This window comes from Mirounga leonina, unplaced genomic scaffold (genome assembly GCF_011800145.1).
Source record: "Mirounga leonina isolate KUSES-001 unplaced genomic scaffold, KU_Mleo_1.0 Mir_151, whole genome shotgun sequence".
NCBI lineage: Eukaryota > Metazoa > Chordata > Mammalia > Carnivora > Phocidae > Mirounga > Mirounga leonina.
Window position 1 is genome coordinate 70152161 of NW_023270377.1, and position 15153 is coordinate 70167313.

The 15153-nt window shown below is 36.0% G+C and overlaps 1 protein-coding gene across 12 annotated transcripts in view; it reads left to right on the forward strand.

Annotated features, from left to right (window-relative positions):
• BAZ2B (bromodomain adjacent to zinc finger domain 2B) overlaps positions 1–15153 on the forward strand; it is a 386499-nt gene that overhangs the window by 2467 nt on the left and 368879 nt on the right. The window lies entirely within an intron of this gene.

Genomic DNA, 15153 nt, shown 5'->3' on the forward strand with positions numbered 1-15153 from the left:
ACCATGTGATCTTGAAAAAGTATGGTCATGTTTGCCTTTTATAAATCAAATTATTTTTAAATGTAGGTTATTTCTTAAGTTTTTGAGTAACAGGAGGTAATACTGGGGATGAGAAAAGAGTGGTTATAGGGAGGTCCCTGAGTTGAAAAGAAAGGATACCAATTTCTTCTTAAATGGGAATCTTATTAATCCCTGGAGAAGGAAACCATGTGGAATCAATCAATTTGGGGATCTACTATTTCAGGTTATGGGTAATTCTATTTTTTTAAGATTTTATTTATTTGGGAGAGGGAGACCGCGAACACACATGGGGGATGGGGAGGGAGAGAGTTCCGAGCAGATGCCACGCTGAGCAGAGCCTGACATAGGCCTTGATCTCACAACCCTGAGATCATGACCCGAGCTGAAACCAAGAGTTGGATGCTTAACCAACTGAGCCACTCAGTGCCCAAGGAATAGATAATTTTAAATATGTAATATTATTTAATAATAGATTGAGGACTCATCCTTTTTTTTTTTTTTTTTTAAGATTTTATTTATTTGGGGTGCCTGGGTGGCTCAGTCATTAAGTATCTGCTTTCAGCTCAGGTCATGATCCCAGGGTCCTGGGATCGAGCCCCACATTGGGCTCCCTGTTAAGCGGGAGGCCTACTTCTCCCTCTCCCACTGCCCCTGCTTGTGTTCCCTCTCTCGCTGTCTCTCTCTGTGTCAAGTAAATAAATAAAATCTTTAAAAATATATATATTTTATTTATTTATTTATTTGAGACAGAGTACAAGCGGGGAGGAGGGTCAGAGGGAAAGGGAGAAGCAGATTCCCTGCTGAGCAGGGAGCCCCAATGGGGGCTCAACTCAGGACCCCGAGATCATGACCTGAGCTGAAGGCAGACACTTAACCAGCTGAGCCACCCAGGCACCCCTAGGACTCTTCCTTCTTACTTAAAGATCCTGTGCTTTAAATCTTTGATGTAAAGAATTCCTTTCATTCCAAAAATGATAAACCCCTGATTTAGTGATTTTGTGAATTTTAATTTTTCCCTTAATTGAAGGGAATTTTAAAAATTTGAGTTTAATCAAAAGGTACCACATTTAATAAATAAACATCCAAGACACTGTTGATTTCTGCTGCAATAATTTTCAATCCCCAAAGCTAATAGATGAAACAATATAAAAACAAGTAAAGAGAATACCATTTTAAAACCCTCACTGAAAAAAAGGGGGGAAAAAACCCACCTCTCTGAGAAACCCTTTCTTTTCATTTTTTTTTAAAGATTTTATTTACTTATTTGACAGAGAGAGAGAGAGAGAGAACGCAAGTAGGCAGAGTGGCAGGCAGAGGGAGAGGGAGAAGCAGGCTCTCCACCAAGCAGGGAGCCCAAGCCCCTGAGAAACGATTTCTTATACCTAAGCTCATGATCAAGAACTCACTGGTTCGGGGTGCCTGGGTGGCTCAGTTGGTTAAGCGTCTGCCTTCGGCTCAGGTCATGATCCCAGGGTTCTGGGATCGAGCCCCACATCGGACTCACTGCTCAGCAGGGAGCCTGCTTCTCCCTCCCTCTGCCAGCAGCTGCCCCTGCTTATGCTCTCTCGCTCTCTCTCCGTCAAATAAATAAATAAAATCTTAAAAAAAAAAAAGCACTCACTGGTTCTAGGAATACCATTCTTGCTCATATAGCTACTCTAGAATATATGATCAGAAGCAATTCCCAATTTATGAGACGCCTGGAATCCATATGTGAAGCACATTTCACACTGCCTGAAACATAGTTTTAAATAAAAACAGCTATCTTTTAATATTAATAATACTAGGGGTTGGAAAAATATGGTATACAAGCCAAATCTGGTTTACTGCCTATTTGTGTAAATAGTTTTATTGGAACACAGGCAGGCTATGTTTATATATTGTCTATGTATTAGGGTTGGCCAGAGAAACAGAACAAATAGTACATAATAGTACTACCTATTTATTTATGTGTCTAGAGAATTGGCTAACACAGTTGTAGGAGCTGTTAACAGTGAAATTTGTAGGGTAGACCAGAAGGCCAGAAACTCCAGTGGGAATGGATAGCACAGTCTTAAGGCAGAATTTCTTCTACAGAAAAGCTGTTTTTGCTCTCAAGGCTGATTAGATGAGGCCCATCATATTACCAAGGATAATCTCCTTTACTTAAAGTCAACATACTCTAAATGTTAAGCACATTTACAAAATACCTTCACAGCAATGCCTAAATTAGTGTTTGATTAAATAACTTGATATTCTATATTCACTAAGTTAACTCCTAAAAATAACCATCACCACCTATGACTGCTTTTACCCTGCAGTGGCACAGTTGACTAGTCGTGATAGAGACAATAGGGCCCAGAAAGCCTAGGATATTTACTATCTGTTTTTTTACAGAAAGTTTGCCGACCTCTCGAGTAAACCGTGAAACCCTATTGAACTGACTCTGTTCCTTTAATAACAGTCAAGCTAAACATACACACATCAGAATGATAATATTTGGCCCTATGGCTACTTCAGTTTACATTTTATGAGACTATAAGCAGAAGAGTATCCAAATACTTACATAAATTCCTTGGGTATTTCCTCTGGCAAGTTTGGTCACTGTCCCCTTCTCTTAATTTTTCTTCATGTGTATGATCTTATAACAATGTAGCTATGTGATTATGCATACTAGCTATTTTAGTACAGGACTTTTCTCTTGCTTTTTTCCCCATTCCTTCATAATTTGGCTCTCCTGCCTCTGATTACGACTCTACAAATATCCTTACAAAATTAGTGAGTATCTTTCTGCACTTTTTTCTGCATGATCACACAGTCTTAAAAGAATATTTCTAGAGGTGCAGTTGGGTAAGCATGCAACTCTTGATTTCAGCTCAGGCCATGATCTCGGGGTCCTGAGATTAAGCCCAGTGATGGGCTCCACACTGAGCCTGGAGCCTGCTTGGGATTCTCTCTCTGCTTCTTCCTTTTCTCCTCCCCACCCAGTACACGCGCACTCTCTCTCTTTCGTAAATAAATAATAAATAAATAGAAGAATAGTTCTGTAACACACACGTGCACGTGTGCTCTCTTTCTTCTTCTCTCTCCACACACACACAGAACTCTTCATAGTTTTTTTAACCATTTATTTTATAAAATAGCATCAAATTTCACTGTGGATATTCATCTTGCTTTTTTCAACCAAAAGTACCTCTTATCTAAATCCCTATTTATATTGATTGCTTATCCTTTCTTTTCAATTGTGATAGCTGTTACCACTCTGTCCTGTCTTCATAGTGTTTTTTCAACTCTCTCATCTTTTTCTTGACTTGCTATTTAGTATCTTTAGCTAAAGATACATTCATGTGGTAAAATGTGTCTGTGATTTCTTTTATAACTTTTGGGTTTCTAGCTTAGTTTAAAAAGTCATACCTATCCCTGGACTATATCGTGTAGTATCCTAGATTTTCTAGACTATGTTTAAACTCAAATTAATTTTTGTATATGGAATAAGGTAATAAGATACAATTTTATGTTCTATTCAATGGATAGCCAGCTATGCTAGTAGCATTTCTTAAATAATCCTGTCTTTATGTATGGCTTTTGTCACACATTGAATTTTCAAATTTATACTGGATTTATTTCTGGATTTCCTATTGTGAAAACTAAACTATTCAGAACTATAAACTATGCAGAGAACTATCACTTAGGTCCCTTTTGAATCCTTTTCACATATTGATACTGTTCTGCATTTCAGTCACCTAAGTATTTAACGACTGAGCCACCCAGGCGCCCAGTCACCTAAGTATTTAATAATAAGAAATGGTAACTCTATTTCCTCCAGAATCACCCAGTACATCTAACTGGCTTGCATTATATACAATGCATGTTATACTACTAACCTGCCTAGGAATTATCTTAATTTTTTTCCACTATTCATTTCCTTTTCTCAGCAACTTGCTAAAGCCATTGAATATACTTCATTATTTAAAAACACCTTATCGGGCACCTGGGTGGCTCGGTCGTTAAGTGTCTGCCTTCGGCTCAGTTCATGATCTCAGGGTCCTGGGATCGAGCCCCACATCGGGCTCCCTGCTCAGCAGGAAGCCTGCTTCTCCCTCTCTCCTCCCCCTGCTTGTGTCTCTCTTTCTCAAATAAATAAGTAAAATCTTTAAAAAATAAAAATAAAAAAAATAAAAACACCTTATCAATATTTTTGTATTTCATAATAATTTTTTTAAAAAACTGTACACATAAACACAAATATATTACTTAGCTTAACCCTGTTTCCTATCCCAGAGTCCAGTCTCAGTTTTTCACCATGTAGCATTGGCCATTCTTGACAGCAAGTGGGCCATTTGTACCATGGACAATACAGAAGAAATCCTAAATTTTTCTACATTATGTCATCATAAATGTTATAACAATGACATGCTTTAAATACTTCATTTATAGTTAATGTTTGTAATTTTTAGCTTTAACACAGCACACAAATATGTTGGCGGTAGTTGTTGATTTTGTTGTGGCTTGAATATTACTCTCTTTAAAGCTAAGAACATTCTACTTTAAAAAATTATATTTTAATTCAGTTCTTAGAAATATTAATTCAACACTTTTTTGTTTGCATACAGTTAATTGTGCTTAAATTGTGGAAAGGCTTTTCTCAGGAAAGTTATTATTTTACTGTTTTGAAGTCCATTCATTAAGGTATTTATTCTTATGAACTTTATCTCAAATAGTTCTTCAATTGAAAGTTTTGAACATGTGTTTTCATATTAGGGTCCTAGGATGTGAATGAAAATATGAAATACAACTTTAATGAATATTTGGTTTCCCTTAATAGTTTTATAAATATATTGATATGACTGTTTTGTTTTAGACATCGTTTCTTTAGATTGATAACCAAATGTTTTCTTGGTCCATCAATTTTGCTACTAGTCATCATGTTACAAATTGATAGAGTACTTCTAAAATACAATTATTTTCATGAAGTTATATATCAGGATTTTAATAGGCCTTATTAATAATCTTTAATCTGAATAAATACATAAATTATAGCATTAAGAAATTAATTGGATAGATGAAAATTTGTATCTAAAGAGTTTGAGAAAAGACTTTAAAGTTAAATTTTAGTAATTTTTTTTTTTTAAGATTTTATTTATTTATTTGACAGAGAGAGCACAAGTAGGCAGAGGGAGAGGGAGAAGGAGGCTCTCTGCTGAGCAGGGAGCCCAATGTAGGGCTCGATCCCAGGACCCCGGGATCATGACCTGAGCCGAAGGCAGCCACTTAATGGACTGAGCCACCCAAGCGCCCCAAATTTTAGTAATTCTTCCTGATAATGTTCAGAAATAAAAACTGTTTTAGTGTTTAGTCTTACCTGTGCTTAGAATCAAGCCACATAGAAGCTATTAGCACTTATTCTCTGCAATGGAAAAAAGTGTATAGAAAGACCTAAATATACTACTGCAAAACTTTGCTTCTAAATCAACCAAAGAGAGAGAAAAGCAACTTTATATACTGAGTAGAAGTTTTTACACCCTATTTAGAAGACTTTTGTTTTCTTGCTAGCAAAACGGTTTATAGAATTTAAGCTTTGTTCATAGCAAAATTGACAAAGACTATCTTTGCAATATTTCTAACTTATTTTATTCAGGAAAATGTTTTGGAAAACAACAAAACCTTATTAATATAAGGTAGATGAAAAAATGCTTTTAAGAATAAAATGTAAAGTAAATTTTTAAATACAGATTCAACTTTTAAACATTACATTGTTATATTTAAAGTAGTAGTAAGGGAGCATTTCCCTTTTTTCCTACATTGAAAAAAAATATTTTTAATTTAGCATTTCATCAATTCATATAGATGAATGAATAAATTACCTTTATTTATGAAAAAACAAATGACACAGGTCCTTAGTCCTCAAGAATGAGACCATGTATTCCTGTTAAAAATCAAGGAATAGTGGTTTCAGTTTTTGGTAACACATGTCAGGAGCTTGGAAATCCCCACCCTCCATCCTAACAACAAGTAAAAAGCTGAACAGACTGAAAAATCAGCAGCTGTTCATGAATTTATAAGAGAGAGAAGGACACAAGGCAAACACTACCCCCAAGATTGGAGATACTAGACAGACAAATATAGTGAGTTGTGACTTATAGGAGTAGAGACTCAGGAGCTGAAACCACCACAGGAACAAATGCCTGGGTAGGAAAACCTGAACTATAATTGATAAATTGCTGGAGGCTCAGTGTGGACAATTCTAAGACATAACAACTCCAGGGAGACCCAATCATAGGCCGTCACAATATTGTGAGATTTACTTTCAGGAGCTAGAACCGATTCCCAAAGTAAACAACTCTTGGACTTCTGGCAAGGGGAAGTCCATTTTCCCTGGGTTTTCCCTATGGCAATAGAACCCTTAAAAACCAAAAATCAAAGAGAACAAAAAGTATAAAAACAAAACAAAACACAATATCCAAGGACTGTGGAACAACTAGAAAAGATACAACATAGGTGTAATGGAGACCATCTCAGAATCAAGAAAAGGACAGAAGAAATATTTGAAACAATGACTGAAAATTTCCCCCAAATTGACACCAAACAAGATGTCCAGGAAATTCAGAGAACACCAAGCAGCATAAAGGCCCAAGAAAACTACACCTTAGCAGATGACTTTCAAATTGAAGAAAATCAAAGATATAAGAATCCCGAAAGAGGCCAGAGTTAAAGAACACCTTACAGAAACAAAGGAACAAAGATAAGAATTACACCAAATTTCTCCTCAGAAACGAGCAAGCAAGAGTGTCAACTGAAATATTTAAAGTATTGAGAGAAAAAACCCACTAATGTAGAATTCTGTACCATGTGAAATTACCTTCAAAACTGAAGGAGAAATTGACAAATAGAAGTTGAAGATATTTGTTGACAATAGACCTGCTTTACAAAAAATGTTAAAAGGAATTCATTACAGAGAAGGAAAATTCATATCTATGTGAAGAAAGGAAGAGCATCAAAGAAGGAAAAAATGAAGGTAAAATATGAACTTTTATTTTTCTTTTTAATCTAGTAGCAGTTTGTTCAAAATAATACCAACAATCTATTCAGTTATGTATTCTTACGTATCTGTCTATGTATGTGTATATAAGTACTTCTGTATACTTACAAAATGAATAACAGCAATGATATAAGAACAGGAAGAAAGGAATTACGATTATTTTGCTATTATGAGATACACTACTTGTGAAGTAGTATGTTGTTATTTGAAAGTGGATTTGGATTGGTTGTGAATGTATATTGAAAACTCTAGGGGTAACCAGTAAAAAAAGCAAAAACAAAAGAACTATAATTAATATGCTAAGAAAGAGAAAATAGAATCATATAAAACATTCCGTTAAAATATAAGAGGCAGAAAAGAGTGAAAGACAAAAATAGGAACAGAGAAAAAGGACAACAAATAGAAAATAGTAACAAATGTAATAGATATTAATCCAAGTATATCCATAATTATGTTGAATGTCAGTGGTCTAAATGCACCAGTTAAAGGACGTCATCAAAATGGATGAAAAAACAAGATCCAACTGTTATGTTTTCTACAAGAAACTCATTTTAAATCTATACGTATTATGTATATAAGCAGACTTCAAAGTAAAGAAAGCTAGTAGGGATAAAAAGGAGGATTACATAATGATAAGGGGGTCAATTCTCCAAGAAGACATAACAATTTTTAATATGTATGCATCTAACAAGAGAGCATCAACCTACATGAGGCAAAAGTGATAGAACTGCAAAGAGAAATAAATGAATTCATTATCATAGTTGGAGACTTCCATACTCCTCTCTCAGAAATGGATAGATCCAGCACATAGAAAATCAGTAAGGACATACTTGAACTCAGCAGCATCTTTAATCAACTGGATGTAATTGACATATATAGATGCCTTCATCCAAAACAGAAAAATTAACATTTTCTCAAGCTCATGTGGAACATTCACCAAGATAAACCACATTCTAGGATGTAAAACACACATTAACAAATCTTAAAATAGAAATACAATGTCTGGGGTGCCTGGATGGCTCAGTCGTTAAGTGTCTACCTTCGGCTCAGGTCATGATCCCAGGGTCCTGGGATCAAGCCCCGCATCAGGCTCCCTGCTCTGCGGGAAGCCTGCTTCTCCCTCTCCCACTCCCCCTGTTTGTGTTCCCTCTTTCACTGTGTCTTTCTCTGTCAAATAAATGAATAAAATCTTTAAAAAACAAAATAAAAAAGAAATACAATGTTTGCTCTCAGACCATAATGGAATTAAATTAGGAATCAACCACAAAAAGATAACTAGAAAATCTTAAAATACATGGAGATAAAACAGTATACTTCTAAACATAGGAGTTGAAGAAGAAATCTCAAAAGAAATTTTTAAATATTTTAAATTTAATGAAAATATAACCTAATCAAAATTTGTGGGAAGCAGCAAGGCAGTGCTTAGATTATAGCATTGAATTCATATGTTAGAAAAGAAAAAAGATCTAAATTCAATAAGTTTCTATCTTGAAACTAGAAAAAAGGAGAAAATTAAGTCCAAAGTAAGCAGAAGGAAAAAAAGAAAAATAAGTATTAGGACAGAAATCAATGAAATTGAAACCAGGAAATCAATAGGAAAAAATCAACGTAACTAAAAGCCAGTTCTTTGAAAAGGTCAATAAAATCAGTAAGTCTCTAGCTAAGGTTAACTAAGAAAAAAAGAGTGTACAGGGGCGCCTGGGTGGCTCAGTCATTCAGCGTCTGCCTTCGGCTCGGGTCATGATCCCAGGGTCCTGGGATCGAGCCCTACATCGGGCTCCCTGCTCGGCGGGAAGCCTGCTTCTCCCTCTCCCACTCCCCCTGCTTGTGTTCCCTCTCTAGCTGTCTCTCTCTCTGTGTCGAATAAATAAATAAAATCTTTTAAAAAAAGAAAAAAAGAGTGTACAAATTAACAATGTCAGAAATGAAAGAGAGAACATTACTACAGATTTCATGGAAATTGAAAGGATTACAAGTGAATACTATGAACATCTCTATGTCCACAAATTTGATAACCTAGATGAAATGGACCAATTCCTTTAAAGACACAATTTGTCAAGACACACACAAGGAAATAGATTTGGATAGGCCTATATCTATTAGAGAAATTGAATCAATAATTCATAACCTTCCAAAACAGCAAGCACCAGGCCCAAAAATGGGTTCACTACTGAATTGTATGAAACATTAAGGGAGAAATTATACCAATTCTCTACAATTTCAGAGAATAGAAGCAGAGGGAATAATTCTTAACTTGCTCTGTGAAACCAGCACTACCCCAAACCAGGCAAAGACATTATAAGAAAATAAAACTTGAGACTAGTATTTCTTATGGACATAGATGCCAAAATCCTTAACAAAATATTAACAAATCAAATCCAGAAATGTATAAAAAGAATTATATATCAAGTGGGATTTATCTCAGGTATGTAAGGCTGTTTCAGCATTAAAGAATCAGTTAATGCAATCCAACACACCAACAGGCTAAAAATAAAAAATCGCATGAACATATCAACAAATGTAGCAGCAGCATTCAACTAAATCCAACACCCATTTGTGATAAAGACTCAGCAAATAGAAATAGAGGGGAACATTCTCAACTTGATGAAGAGTATACAAAAAATCTACAGCTAATGTTGTTAATGGTAAGAAATTTGAAGCTTTCCCACTAAGATCAGGTACAGTGCAAAGATTTCTCATCTTACCGCTCCTTTTCAGCATTGTACTGGAACTCCTTGCTAATGCGATAAGGCAATGAAAGGTGTACAGATTGATTCACACTGTATATGTATATGAAATCACCATGATGTACACTTTAAATATCTTACAGTTTTATGCCAATTATACCTTAATAAAGCTGAAATTTGAAAAAAAAGGTATATAGATTAGGAAAGACATAAAACTTTATTTGCAGATGATATGGCTGTCTATGTAAAAAATCTGAAAGAACCAAAAAAACTGGTGCTAATTGATTATAGTAAGGTTGCAGGATATAAGGTTAATATACAAAGTCAGTTGCTTTCCAGTATATATACCAGTAATGAACATGTAGAATTTAAAATTAAAAATTCAGTGCCATTTACATTGTATCCAAAAAGAAATACTCTCCAAAAGAAATACTTGGGTATAACTCTAACAAAGTATGTATAAGCTCTATATGAGGAAAACTTTAAAATTCTGAGCAACAAATCAAAGAACTAAATAAATGGAGAGAGATTTCATGTTCATGGATAGGAATATTCAATGTCAAGAGGTTAGTTCTTCCCAACTTGATCTATAAATTCAGTGCTGTCCCCCCAAAATCCCAGCAAGCCATTTCATGGACATTGACAAACTGATTCTGAAGTTTATTCAGAAAACTCAGAATAGGGCGCCTGGGTGTCTCAATCAGTTAAGCATCTGCCTTCAGCTCAGGTCATGACCCCTGGGTCCTGGAATTGAGCCCCACCTTGGGCTCCCTGCTCAGTGGAGAGCCTGCTTCTCCCTCTACCCCTCTCCCCTGCTCATGCTCTTTCTCTTTCTCTCTCTCTCAAATAAATAAAGTCTTAAAGAAAATTCAGAATAACCAACATAATATTGGAGAAGAAGAACAAACTTGGAGGACTGATGCTACCCAAAATTTTAGACTTACTATATAACTACAGTAATCACAGCAGTGTGGTATTAGCAAAAGAATAAACATAGATCAATGGAACAGAAGAGTGATAAGTCAACTGATCTTTGACAAAGTTCCAAAGGCAATACAATGAACAAAGATAGTTGCCTCAAAAATGGTGCTGGACCAACTGCATATCCACATGCCAAAAAAAAAAAAAAAAAAAAGGAACTAGATACATACTTTACACCCTTAATCAAAATTAACTCAAAATGGATCATAGGTCTAGTATAAAATGGCAAGACTATACAACTATAGAAGACAAAACAGGACAAAACCTAAAGACTATGGATATGGTGATGCCCTTTTTTTTTTAAGATTTTATTTTTAAGTAATCTCTGCACCCAGTGTGGGGCTTGAACTTACAACCTGGAGATCAAGAGTCACATGCCCTACCAGCTGAGCCAGCCAGGTGCCCCTGGTTATGCCTTTTTAAATAAAACTCCAAAGACAAGGTCCATGAGAGAAATAATTGATAAGCTGGACTTCATTAAAATTAAAAACTTTGGCTCTGTGAAAGATGGTGTCAAGACAGTGAGAAGTCAGGCCATAGGCTGGGAGAAAATAGTTGCCAAAGGCAAGTCTGATAAAGGACTGTTATCCAAAATATACAGAGAATACCTAAAACTTAGCAATAGGAAAATAACTGAATTTTAAAATGAGCCCAGGACCGTAACAGACACATCACCAAAGAAGATATACAGACGGCAGATAAGCATATGAAAAGATGCCCCACATCATATGTCATCAGGGAACTACAAATTAAAACAGTGAGATACCACTGTATACCTATTAGAATGGCCCATATTCAGAACACTGATAATACCAAATGCTGACAAGGAAGTGGAGCCCCAGGAACTCTCATAAAATTCTGGTGGGAATGCAAAATGGTACAGCCACATTGGAAGATAACTTTTTTTTTTTTTTTTTTTTTTAAGGATTTTATTTGTTAGAGCATAAGCAGGGGGAGCAGCAGGCAGAGGGAGAGGGAGAAGCAGGCTCCCTGCTGAGCAGAGAGCCCAACGTGGGGCTCAATCCCAGGACCCTGGGATCATGACCTGAGCCAAAAGCAGAGGCTTAGTCCTACCGAGCCACCTAGGCGCCCTGGAAGATAACTTCTTACAAAATGAAAATTTTTTTACAATATGAAACATACTCTTACCACACTATCCAGCACTCACATTACTTGGTATTTACCCAAAGGATTTGAAAATTTATGTCCATAGAAAAACCTGCACATGAATGTTTATAGCAGCTTTATTCATAAGTGCTAGTTTTGGAAGGAATTCAGATGTCCTTTAGTAGATGAATGGGTAAATAAACTGTGTAATATCCAGGCAGTCAACTATTATTCACAGTTAAAAACAAATGAGCTTCAAGTGATGAAAAGACAGAAAACTTAAATGCATATTTCTAAATGAAAGCCATCATTCTGAAAAGGCTACATATTATATGAGTCCAAATATTTGACATTTTGGAAAAGGCAATACTGGAGACAAGAAAGATTTGTGGTTGCCAGAAGTAGGATTGGGGAGAGATGAATAGGCATACCATAGAGGATTTGTAGGCAATGGAAATAGTCTTTACAATGTAATAATGATGAATATATGTCACTATACTTTTGTCCAAACATAGAATATACAATAGCAAAAGTGAATTCTAAGGTAAACAGTGGACTTAAAGTGATAATGATGTGTAAATATAGGTTCATCTGTGGGGGGAAAAAAGCCATTTTGGTAAGTGATGTTGAAAATGGAAGGCCATCCTGCCATGTGGTGGCAGGATGTATATGAGAAATGTTTGCACTTTTCCCAGTTTCAATTCTAAAAATGCTCTTGAGACATAAAGTCTTTTTTTAAAAATCCAGGAAAATCTTAAAATAACCATCATTACTTAAAGAAAAAATTACTACTTAGAGAAAAAAATAAAAATTAGATTCTATGGGCGCCTGGGTAGCTCAGTAGGTCAGGCATCTGCCTTCAGCTCAGGTCATGATCTCAGGGTCCTGGAATCGAGCCCCACATTGGGCTCCCTGCTCAGTGGCCAGTCTGCTTTTCTCTCTCACTCTCTCTCTCAAATAAATAAAAATTTTTAAAAATTAGGAGATTCTGTGTTTGTATCTATAACTGAATGCATTCTCTTTTAATATTTGCACTGTGAGATGTATATATAAATTTTATTTTATAATGTTTTTTTCTTGGTGGCTAATGGTTATGACATTAATCACATTTAGATTTAATTTATAGAATACTTTATAATATTTTGGATTGCCATTAGAAATTTTTTAAATCTGTAGTTTTTATTAAAAATTAAGCATTGCGGGGTGCCTTGGTGGCTCAGTTGGTTAAGCATCTGCCATCCACTCAGGTCATGATCCCAGGGTCCTGGGATCAAGTGCCGCATCGGGCTTCTTGCTCAATGGGGAGCCTGCTTCTCCCTCTGCCTGCTCCTCCCCCTGCTTGTGCCCACCTGCACGCTCTCTCTCTCTGACAAATAAAATCTTTTTAAAAAATATGAAGCATTGCTCCGTTCACATCAAAATGAAGTTTTGTAGTATTTTCATTTTCTTTTTATGTTTTAAGATTTTATTTATTTTACAGAGAGAGAGTGCAAGCAGGGGGCAGAGGGAAAGGAGGAGAGACTCTCAAGCTGACTCTGTGCTAAGCACAGAGCCTGATGCAGGGCTCGATCTCATGACCCTGAGATCATGACCTGAGCCGAAATCAAGAGTCTGTCGCCCAAGTAACAGAGCCACCCAGGTGCCCCTGTAGTACTTTTCTTTAATCAATTTGTTTGCTAGTTAAATTTGCTCTAGCATTTTTGATAATTAGATCATGTTTAATTTAACCATGAAATATATGGAACACCTACAATATATATACATAATATAAATTCTACTTGAACATCTTTTTTTTAAAGAATTTTATTTATTTATTTGAGAGAGAGAGAGAGTGAGAGCAGGAGTGGGGCGTGGGGAGGGAAGGCAGTAGCAGACTCCCCACGCTGGAGCCTGTCATGGGGCTCAATCCAAGGACTCCAGGATCATGACCTGAGCTGAAGGTAGAGGCTTAACCAACTGAGCCACCCAGGGGCCCCTGAATATCTTTTTTCTGAAAAAAATTAGACTACCTCTTTATGAGATTGAGAAATTTTTCATCCTGTTATTAGTGTTATGAATTGAGATAAACATTTCCCCCTCTCCCAAATCATATGTTGAAACCCTAATCCATAATGTGATGGTATTAAGAAGTGGGAATTTCAGGAAATAATTAGGTTTAGCCTGTGTTATGATGGTGGGACCCTCATAATGGGATTAGTGCCCTTATAAGAGGGAGGAGGAGAGAACCATGGAATACATGATGATAAGGCAGCAGTCTATAACCCAGGAAGTGGAGCTTCATCAGGCACGTTCATGTTGGACTTCCCAGCCTCCAGAACTGTGTGAAACGTGTTGTTTAAGCCACCCAGTCTATGGTATTTTTGTTATAGCAGCCCCAGTTAACTAAATAAAATGGTATAGAATAAGTAGTAATGAATAATATTAATAGAAAATAGATAGTATGAAAAGATTCTAAGTGGAATTTACAATTAATAGAATTTACTCTTGTGTAATTATTTTGTGAATTGCTGCCTGATATTAGGGACACAGGTAGACTCTTTTACTTGCCAGACTTTATTACTTATTATTATTATTTTTTAAATTTTAATTCCAGTATAGTTAACATACAGTATTATAGATGTTTCAGGTGTACAATATAGTGATTCAGCAATTCTGTCCATTACTCAGTGCTCATCATGATTAAGTGTACTCTTAATCCCCTTCACCTGTTTCAGTCATCCTCCCACCCACCTATCTCTTGGTAACTATCAGTTTGTTCTCTATACTTAAGAGTGTTTTTTGGTTTGTCTCTTTTTTCCTCTGCTTGTTCTTTTGTTTCTTAAATTCCACATATGAGTGAAATCATGTTATTTCTCTTTCTCGAATTTATTTTACTAAACATTATACTCTCTAGTTCCATCCATGTTGTTGCAAACAGACTTTATTATTTAAATTAGTGTTTGTGGTAGAAATTGCCATTTACAAATAAACTTTTGAGTTTAATAGCAAGTCATTATTCAAATATTTATATTCTATGTGTTTGAATAACAACTCATCGAGTTACGGTATCTTTTTTTAAAAGGAAGAAATTGACATTTAAAATTTTTATAGGAACCTGGTTTGAAAAAGACTTTTAAATAGTTAAGTTGAGGGGCACCTGGGTGGCTCAGTTGGTTAGGCAGCTGCCTTTGCCTGGCTCATGATCCCAAGGTCCTGGGATCGAGCCCCACGTCAGGCTCCCTCCTCTGTGGAAAGCCTGCTTCTTCTCCCTCTCCCACTCCCCCTGCTTGTGTTCCCTCTCTCTCTCCCTCTCTCACTCCCCCTGCTTGTGTTCCCTCTCTTGCTGTGTCTCTGTCAAAT